We start from the raw sequence: 10,758 nt of genomic DNA, 5'->3' as shown, positions 1-10,758 counted from the left end.
CACTTCCTGCCTGGCCCTCATCTTCTCAAGGAGCTGGCTGGGCTGGCCTGCCCAGACCCTGGCTCAAGTGCCCAGCCCCAACTTTCCATGCCCTGGTGCTGCCCTTGCCTGGGTTGGGGCAGGGTATATGTCTGTCCGGCTGGGATCTCCCTTCCAGCCCTGGGCCTCGGCTTGCGCTGTGGGACTGTTGGAGGCCTGAGCATCCCAGCCCTGGTAGTTGCAGCTGGGGTGTTGCTGCCTTCCTCTGCCTTGACTAGCAGGCCATAGCTGCAGCTGGAAGCTGTGAGGGACTTTCACAGCGATGGACACACCCTCTTTCTCTTTTTTTCCTCCTCTTCTTTTCTTTCTCTCCTCTCTTTTCTCTCCCATCATCTTTGTCTCCTTTTTTTCTTTCTCTCTTCTTTTTCTCTCCCTTTCTTTTCTTTTTTTCTTACTTTTCTCTCTCCTCTCCTTTTTTCTCATTTCTCTCTTTCTTCTTCCTTTCCTTTATCTTTCTCCTTTTTCTGTACCCTTTTTCTTTCTCTTTTTACATTCTTCTTTACTTTCTTTTCTCTCTGCCCTCCATTTTTCTCTTTCCCTCTCTTTCTCTCTCATCTTTCTCTCTCTCATCACGACATGCTTAACAAAAAAGAATACGCAAGAAAAAAGGTAGTATATGAAGTTTTATTTATTGTCACCAGTTTTAGAATTTTTAGAAAGCCTGATATGTACTGTGAAGAAAGAAGCTGCAGCCTTTATGATTATTAACTATATTACTATGCAGTATATCTGGCTAGCTAGAAAAACATCAAACAAGTTCTTGTAGAACAGAGTATTGGTGAGGGGTTTTGCTAAAATTCTAAACATTTCTAGTCTACTTGGTTTAAAATTGTGGCCATTTGTGCTGATGCTGCTTTATATCCCACTTGGACAAATGAAATAGTGGCTTTGGATTCCTTTTGAGGGCTCAATTAGGAGTCAGATCTCAAGACTTTTTCAAAGCTTCTGAGTGGCTGTTCCCCACTTACGTGGCATCATTCGGACTTTCAGAAGTGCTCATGCAAAACTCCCTGGTGGATCAGGATGCAGTGCAAGTGTGTGGTAAGTTTTTGGTTCATACATGTGAATCAGTAATGCTTATGCTATTACGTTTTACAGGTCTGAGGTAAGAGCAGGGTATTTCTTGGACACTGAAAGTGCCCAAGCCTGTGACTTGCAGGCAGCATTGTTGATGCTGGAGGTGGTAGAGTGCTTGTGGTTGGAACAGAAAGCTCAACTGCATGGACAGTTTGGAAATGACCCACAGTAGCAGTTACCTAACAGGCATGTTGTTCTGGCATCTGCTCCATCAGCAGAAATTGCTCTATTAGCAGCTGTAGGCTGCATTCTCTACCCTTGATCCCTTTGCACAGATGTGAAGCACCTGCCATATCTGCTAATGATGCATAGTCCTCCATAGGACAAAACTGCTGCTTTCCTTGATGGGTGCGTGGTATGTGTGCTGTGGCTGTGTGGCACTTCAGAATTCTGCTTGACAAAGAGGTAACATTCCTGATCATTTTCTGAAAGGGTTGGAGCTTAGGATACCAAGTACAGTGCTGATTTGGCATAGGTCATCCAGCATAGCCTCTCTACCTCCAGTGCTGCTTAGCAGATGTTCTCACTGGTTCTGAAATCAAAGCCAATCATGGGAGGATCAGAGCTGCTTGGGGTAAGAGTGTTTAATATTTCCTGAGATGCCCTGTAGTACAGCCAGACAGGGTACAGTGCACTATCCTTTGTGTCATTCCCCAAGGATGTGCCCTCTCTTTTTCACGGTCTCCATAGGGAAATTTACCTCAATGCTGGGTGCATCTATGCGAAACAAAGCGCTTCTACAGGTGACAGGGTTTTATTCCTCAGAGTTTTATTCTATGCCCCCAAAATTGGCATGGTGTATTTTCATGTGTTTTGTCACTCTATACAACTGACAGGTCTTAAATGAATAAATCTCAATGTGCTGTTCACAGTAAATTACGGCAGTGCTAATGACAATCTGCCCCCCTGATCATTTTGGTACTGAAGTACAGCAGGGGGTTTGGTGATATCCAGCTCACAGGTTGCTGACATGTGCAGCTGACTGAAGCTAGTGGGATTTCATTAATTTAATAAATTAAGTATCATTTCATTAATTTCATACTTAGAGGTATTTTTAAGCTGCCACTGTGTGGGAGAAGGACCAGGTCCTCCTGGAACTCGGGCTTGCCCCTGACCATGGGAGGTGGTGGGCAGGCTCTGCCAAAAGAAGAATTGGGCCCCTCACTGCTTCTGCCTGGCAGCCCCAGGGGTCTTACCTGTGCCCCTCAGTCCCAACCCACTGCCCTTCATCCCTGCTGCTGACCCTCGCTTCTGACCTGCACGATCTCCAGTCCCCCAGGCCATGCTAATATTCCTCACTCCCAAAACATCCCCACAGAAGCTGCAGCTGCCCTTGTGGACCCCCATAGAATTGATGGACTGGAAGGGGCCTGTAAGATCATCAAGTCCGTAGTCCCCTGCCATGGGCAGGAAGTAGTTGGGCTCAAATGAGCTCAACAAAATGCTTGTCCAGCCTCCTCTTGAACACCTCCAAGGATGGTGACTACACCACCTCTGCTGGGAGTGTGTTCCAGATTCTAGATACCCTTATGGAAAAGAAGTTTTTCCTTTATGTCTAGCCTAAATTTTTCCTCAATTAGCTTGTGGCCACTGGTCTTTGTCTTCCCAAGGTGTGCCTTTCTGAAGAGGTGCTCTCCTAGATCTTGGTGCTCACCCCGATGTACTTGTAGGCGGCTATCATAGATTCACAGATGTAGGGTCGGAAGGGACCCAAGTAGATCTTCAAGTCTGACCCCCCAGCCTGTGCAGGAGAGAATACGGGGCTCATATGATCCCAGCTAGGTAATTGTCAAGCCTCATCTTAAACACCCCCAAGGTAGGAGCCAGCACCACTTCCCTTGGAAGTTGATTCCAGATCCTAGCTGCCCTGACTGTGAAGTAGCCTGAACCTACTCTCAAACAACTTATGGCCATTATTCCTTGGTACTCTGAGAGGTGCTTGGGTAAACAGGGAGTCTCCCATTCCCCGCTGGTCCCCCTGGTAAGTTTATAGACAGCCACCAGGTCCCCTCTCTGCCTTCTCTTGCAGAGGCTGAACAGGTTCAGGTCCCGTAGCCTCTCCTCGTAGGGTCTGCCCTGCTGCCCCCAATCATGCGAGTGGCCCTCCTCTGGACCCTCTCCATGTTGTCCACATCTCTCCAAAAGTGCAGCTCCCAGAACTGAATGCAGTACTCCAGCTATGGCCTGACCAGTGTTGCACAGAGGAAGAGGATTACCTCCTTGGCCCTGCTTGTGATGCATCTGTGGATACATGACAAGGTGCAGTTGGCCTTACTGACCACATCCTCACATTGGTGGCCCATGTTCATTTTGGAATCGATAATGACTCCAAGATCTCTTTCTGCCACTGTACTTTCGAGAAGGGAGTTCCCCAGCCTGTAGGTATGCTGCTGGTTCTTACTGCCTAGGTGCAATACCTTTCATGTGTCAGTATTGAAACTCATCCTGTTCTCATCCGCCCACCCCTGTAACCTGTCCAGATTCTAATTGCAGCCTGTCCCTCTCCTCCAGCATGCCCACTTCTCCCCACATCTTAGTGTCATCCGCAAATTTGAACAAGGTGCTTTTCACCCCCTCATCCAAGTTGCTGATGAAGATGTTGAACAGTGCAGGCCCGAGGACCGATCCCTGGGGAACCCCACTGCCCACATCCCTCCAGGTCGAAAATGACCCGTCCACCACCACTCTCTGGTTGCAGCCCTCCAGCCAGTTAGCAACCCATCTGACTGTGTAGGCATTGACACCACAGTTGCCTGCTTTTTGACCACATGGGGATGGCCTCTTCTTGAGCAGTGAGAATTGCCCCTTTAAAGAAGCACCACTATTCTGGTGGCCTTTCTGACTAGACTAGACTCCTGAGTTTGCCAAAGTTTGCCCTTCTGAAGTCTAGGACTTCTGTTCTACTGACTGAATTCCCAGGCTTTTGGTGGATGGTGAACCTAATCAGGTTGTGGTCTGGTCACTGTCACCCAGAGTACCTCCAGTCTTCAGGTCGCCTACCGTGTCTTCCCTTTTGGTCAGCACTAAGTCCAAAATGGCTATTCCCTTAGTCAGTCCTTCTACAGCCTGCATCAAGAATGGGTTGTCAATAGCCACCAGGAAGTTGGTTGGCCTGCTGGAGCTAGCTGAATGGTCTTCCCAACAGATGTCAGGGTAGTTGCAGTCAGGTCTTTAGTGCTGGCTGCCTCAGTCAGTTCCCTGGAGAATGCCTGATCACTCTTCTCTTCTTGGTAGGGAGGTCTATAGTAGACTCCCACCATCAGGTCCCCTCTCCTGAGCTCCCTTGTATTTTGACCTAGAGGGTTTCAAGGGACCTCTCCCTGCAATCAAACATGACCTTCAGGGAGAGGTACCGATCCTTCCTATAGAGCCTATAGCCCTTAATCATATATATCATCCCACCAGGTCTCCATTAAATCAATGAGGCCAAATTCCTTGTCTAGAAGGAGTGCCAGTTCATCCTGTTTATTGCCCATGCTTTTGGCATTTTCATAAGGATATCTGAGTTCACCCCTAGTTACCTCACATTTTTTGTCACTCTACAAGTGCCTTGGGGCATTGGTACTCATCTGAATGTCCCCTGTGTGAATGCCCTGCCCTGGGTCATCTTGGCCAAAGGTTTTATGTACAGCAGTGGAATCTACCCTCTCTTCCCTGGACATGCCTAGTTTAAAGCCCTCCTCAGCAAGCTGGTGCTTCTCGTGACGAAGAGCTTCTTCCCTCTGCCTGTGAGGTGAATACCATCTCTTGCATGTAGACCAGTGCCATCGAACTGCATGCCAAGGTCGAGGAATCCACAACCAACATGGTGACAGCATCTCCAAAGCCTTCAGTTGACTTCCTCGATGCACTCCTCCCTCATGACTGTGGCCTCTAACTGAGGGAGGATGGAGAAGATCACTTGTGCTCCTAGTTGCTTGAGCTTCACCCCCATGGTCTTGTAATCGCTCATAATTCTCCGGGGGTTATTTCTTGCCATGTCATTGGTGTCCACATGGACAAGGAGCATGGGGTAGTGGTCCATAGGGTGGACCAATTTTGGGATCCTTGCTGTTGTATCTCATATCCTGGCTCCTAGAAGGCAACAGACCTCTCGAGCGAAGGGATCTGGATGACAAAAGTCACCTTCTATTCCCCACAACAATCACCCTTTTTGCTTCCTTGGTGCGGGTGGCTGTTCCTGTCCTGTCTTCAGCATGGAGGATGCAGGTGCCTTGTTTGTCAACAGTGTGAGGGCTGTGTAGTTGTTGTGCAGGGCTATTGGTGAAGGAACTGATGCATGCCTTGGCTTTGAGCCTGATGTGACCAACTTCCACCTGCCATTGGTTGAAGTATCTTGTTCAAGCCCACTTTTCTGCCTGGTCTCCATGGCATCCTTCTCCAGGTGTAGGGCTCGGCAGTAAGCATCAATATCCACCTCATGTTGCCTGATGGCTTGCAGTCTGCTCACCTCCTCCTGGAGCTCTCTCACCTGGCCCTCCAGAGTCTCCACCAGCAAGCACATCCCACAAGCAGGAGTGCTTGAACCCCAGATCCCAGCATCCAGCAGACATGCCTGGCAGGCTCTGCAGCCTGGAGTCAAGGGCTCCGTCTTTGCGGAGGCTGAGACCATAGGCTCCGTCTCGGTAAAGACCTCCGAGGTAGCAAGTGGGGGTGGCTCACTCAGATCAAGAAGCCTAGGGGTGCGACACATGCCCATCACCATATTGCAGGGTGAGACCTGTTTGCACAGCTCCTTAGGTGCTTGTTTGAGTAGGAGACCAGATGGGTGTAATTACCCCTATATGGCCCTCTCCAGCACTGTTGCTGTTGCTGTGGCCTGGCAGACGGGCTCGAGTAGCTGCCTGCAGGGGGCTCCCCTGGATTTCCAGCTTCCCGAGGAGCTGGGGGACTCCCTGGGTCCCTCCCTGGAGGGTGGGAAGGGCTGATCCCTTGTCTCCTTTACCTGACATCCAGTGCCAGAGGTCTGTCCCATGGCATGGGGGGCTTCAGCTGCCCAGGGGCGCAACAGGTATGGGGTGAGCCATGTGTCTCTGCCAGGGGGCAGCTCGGGCTGAGAGTGCCCACTGATGGCTCCTCCTCATACCCTCCTGTGTGAACTCCTGTGCTAACTCATGTACCAGGCCCAGAGTGTGCCTGTTTGTGCACTCTGTTTATGCAGCTCCCTTGGGGCTGGGCTAAGTAGGGACCGGGGGGGTAGGGGGGATGTGACCCTCCTCGGCACCACTCAGCTGCCTCCAACCACTATCTGGCTACCTGCCACAGTCCCCCACTTACCTCCTGGCTCCAAGCTGGGAGTCAGGGGTCCACCGGGGGGGGGGTGTCTGTGGTTCTTGGGAGTGTGATGGGCTTCTCTACCTGTGCTTCTCCACCAGAGAGCTGGTCTCAGCATGCCCACCCCTAGATCTTGGCCCTGGTCCAGCCAGAGAGGATATGCCCACTGCCCACCCTGGATGGCCATGGCCAGGATGCCGGTCTCGGCTTGCTGTCCCTGACTCCCCAAAGGGAGGCCCTGATTGCCAACGGCCCCATTGGCCTTTAATTCACCACTGGTTAATAAAAATAATCAGTAACTGCTTGGCCATCTTATGTGGGCAGCCAAGAGCAGTTCATTTTGCCATTAAAAAGCAAATTGAGGATGCCCTGCCCGACCGACCCCCCAACCATCCAGGACACTGCCTGCCCCTTCACTGGCATCAGGCCAGGCATAAGCCTCGGGTCTGGCTTGTACCTGAAGCCTCAGTCACCAGGGCAAATTAGGAAAAGTGTCTGCCCTGGTAAAACTAAAAGTTGGATGGCAGGGGGAGAGGGGGACTACACACCAGAAAAAATTGTTATGATGCTTACATGCTAGAACCTGCAATCCTGGAATTGGCCAACACCATACTGCTTTAGATGGCAAATGAGACTATGCTCAGAAGCCCATTTAAAGCGGCAAAGCGGTTATTAATTCTGTACCAGTGTTGGGTTAATGCATGGGCCCCTTGGGGCCTGGGCTCCAGATCCCTTGGTTATTATGGGCTACCTGGGGTACCAGAGACAGTGTAGCCCAGGTGAGCATGCTGCCCATTAACATCTGGGGTGGGCAGTGCATGCCTCCTCCCCTTCAGCCAGTCCAGTGCCAGGGCCAGGGACTAGGATCAGGCATGGGGCTCCCTGCAGGCAGCAGCAGCTTCCTGGGGCTATCTACTACCAGCAGGATCCATGGGTGACCCTGATCCCACTCACTGCTGTCAGTGGGTGACTGCTGGCACCTGCTGCACTTGGCCAGGCTGTGGCTGGGGCTGCCTTCACCTCAGCAGTGCTTGCACCACCTGTCTCCCCTTGGCCATGACAAATTAATGGCATCAATAAATCCACCGACCTAATTAATGACATCGTAGGGGGGCTGTCAGTTGAAACCCTGGCACCACCAAGACATGCTTTGTGACAGGCAAGACTCTGGTCAGGGTTGTCCATGAGAGTCCCCCAGTGCCACAGAGGCATAGTGTTGTGTGGCCCAAAAAGAATTTGGAGCCATAATCCCAGCCAAATAGCCAGTTCCTTATTTGAGCCATTATACTGATTACAGTGTAATTGTCCCCCACAAGCCATTTATTTGCTTGCTAGTTTTACATAAAAAAGGCAAGCGACTTTGTGAGCCCACCTGCACATTAAGTCTGTGAATTTCATGCAGTTCTGTCAGTATTCCTTTCCTCACTGGATATGTACAAAACTGTGAACCAGTGTCTTGACACATGGGTCGCTGATGGGTAGCCTGCTGTTATGCCATGCCCCGAAAGGGACCCTATGTGTGCCCATCATGGGCCTAGCTGTTAGTATGTGGTTCACTGATTAGCTACACCTTGCAGATATTTGTGGTGCCAAAAATCACAAAAGACCACCCAGAACAAGTATGCCTATAAGATACATAGTTGCCAGCATGGTGCCAGCAGGTCTGGTGTCTAAACTTTGTGCAACAAAAAGAGCTTTGGAGGGAGTGTGAACTTTCCTGAACCCGGTCCCCTCAAGACTTATAAATTGAGGCCATAGTTCCATATCCCTTACTGATCTGAGATGCCTGACACTGCGGAGAGAAGACAGCAGACTGAGGCATGTAAGACTAGGACCACTTGGTCCTAAGCAGAAACCAAGAGCCTGGTACAGGTGCTGGTGGACCCTGGGGTAGTGCATCAGTTCATCAACAGCCTGTGGGTGAACTGGCACGTATACCTTGGTGTATCCAGAAGACTTGCTGAGTGGGGGCACAACAAGATAGGGGCCCAGGGCCGGGTCATGGCCAAGATCCTGCCAGCTGCTTTCCACTGAGATGTTGCAAGAACACAGAGGCAGGGCACCCCACATGTTGCATTACAAGTACCTCCATCCACTAATGTAGGTACTCGATCACCCTGAACAGAGACGGACAGAGGTCTCCAAGCCGTTTTCTGCTCTGCAGACATCACCAACCACAGCTGCAATTCAAGCTAGTTCAAGGAAGATAGAGGAAGACTACCGATAATGGCACCTGCGGATTCCTTTGAGGAGGTAGACTGCTGCACTCGACCTCCACATCTTCAGTATGTGAAGCCCTGGGGACCCTTTAAGTCAACTGTCATCTGAACTGACACCTGCAATTAGGCTGGGCTGTGAGGTGAAGTGGGGGAGGGATTGGGTTGGCATAGGACACTGCAGTGCAGGGAGGGAGATGGGCAGTGGAGGGAGGTGCAGGGCAATGCACAGCAGGGAGGCTGTACTGGGCAATCTTTGCAGCCACTCAGGGTCTGCAACTCCCCTTCCCCGCCTCACACAGCCAGGCAACCCCTTCTTGGCATTGGCAATGCATAGGGGGTGCACACGGGTACACATGCACCCTCTGAAATGGCAGTACACCCCTTGAAAGAAGTACTGCTGACACTGCCTGTGGGCTTGTTGGTTATTGCTTATCGTTACTGTGTGAATGTGGTTTTGTGGTTTGATAAATAATATAAATTATGCTTAATATAGAAAATATGTTTAATTATGTAAATAAAGGTTTAGATTTGCTTGACTTCATGTTCCATGTGTGTACGGGCAAATGGAGGGATTTGCATAAGCTTGATAGGCATACATTCTTTCAATATGGGCAACTAGCAGATACTCAAGCCTGGCTGCCTGTCTTTGTTCCCTTCACTGCCAAATTAACAGAGGGACCCACAGAGGGTTAGGTAAACCTGGTAAATCCCTGTCCTGCCCCTCCTGTGCTGGCAGCTCCCCAGTAAGAGGCACTGTTGGGGCTGGGGGGACTGTGGGTAGAGAGCGACAGGGAGGCCCCCCCAACAGGTGCCTAATGGACACCTGGCCCTACTTGCCTACTAGCCTCCCTGGACCTGGGGAGTTGTAGGACCAGGTGGTCACCATTTGCTTTGAATGGCAAATGAAACTGCTTCCAGGTGCCCATGCTAGGTGGCCAAGGGGTTATTAATTCCTTGCATAAACCGGGGGTGGATTATGGGCTGACAGTGTCCCTGGCAATCAAGGCCCCCACTTGGGGAGTCAGGGGCAGCATGGCCCAGGCAGCCACCCTGACCGTGGCTGTGCAGGGCAGGCATGGGGTTTTGTGCAGTCAGTGGCAGCTTGCTGGGGATGTCTGCTGCCAGGAGGACCCATAGGTCTGACTATGCTGTCAGCTTGTGCCCACAAAATGAAAAAAAATGTTATGGTGCCTGTAGGCTACAGTCTGCAATCCTGGGACCAGGCAGCCACCATTTGCTTTGAATGGTAAATGAAACCACTCCCAGGTTCCCACATTAGGGGACCAAGTGGTTATTAATTCCTTGCATGAACCAGGGGCGTATTATAGGCCAACATTTCCCCTGGCAATCAAGGCCCCTCTTTGGAAGCCATGGGTAACACAGCCCAGGCGGGCACCCTGGCTACGGCCATGCAGGGCATGTACAGGGGTTTGGGTAGGTCAGCAGAAGATTCATTTATGTCAGGCTGGGCTTACACCTGGTGTCCAAAAATACCCGCTACACACAAATACCTGCAAACTGAAGTGACATCTGGTGGACAAACTACCTTATTACACATCATGCAGTGAATTACCATGTACACCTGACAGATCAATGGCTGTATCACTGCACTGTGCACCTTTGGGATGTGGTTTATTTCACGGTGTAACAAACTCATTTAAATAGCAAAAAACCCCATATGTGTAAAGTGTGACGCAATTAACACAAAAACAGGCAATTAGTCACATGTATACGTGCCCTTAACATGCAGAAGACTAATTCTGCGGATTAGCGTGACTGGCCCAAATATGCTAATGCGCAGTAGACTTAGCCTAATGTGCGTTAACATCAGGAGGAAAAAAAAATGTTCATTCATGCTAATGCACAGTAGTGCTGATTACAGCACATTGTTTAGAACCTGTTATTATAGGTATTAAACTTGTAATACACCATAATTACAGTGCATTAATGAACGTCTAGATGCACCCACTGTTTGCCAGTTCAGGAACTTGTATTTTAACCTGCTTCTGCCATGGCCTATGTAACGTGGGTGGTACTCAGACAAGGTACCCCCTCTTCAATTGAAGGGATTTAGTGGGTGCCAGTGCGCTATGGGAGGCGTGGCTGCTTGTGGGGAGCAGCTCTCCTCCTATTCCCCATAAAGTAGAGC

The sequence above is a fragment of the Crocodylus porosus genome, unplaced genomic scaffold (genome assembly GCF_001723895.1).
Source record: "Crocodylus porosus isolate Cpor-Errol unplaced genomic scaffold, CroPor_comp1, whole genome shotgun sequence".
NCBI lineage: Eukaryota > Metazoa > Chordata > Crocodylia > Crocodylidae > Crocodylus > Crocodylus porosus.
The sequence above is the reverse complement of the archived record's forward strand: the minus strand, read 5'-3'. Positions refer to the sequence as shown.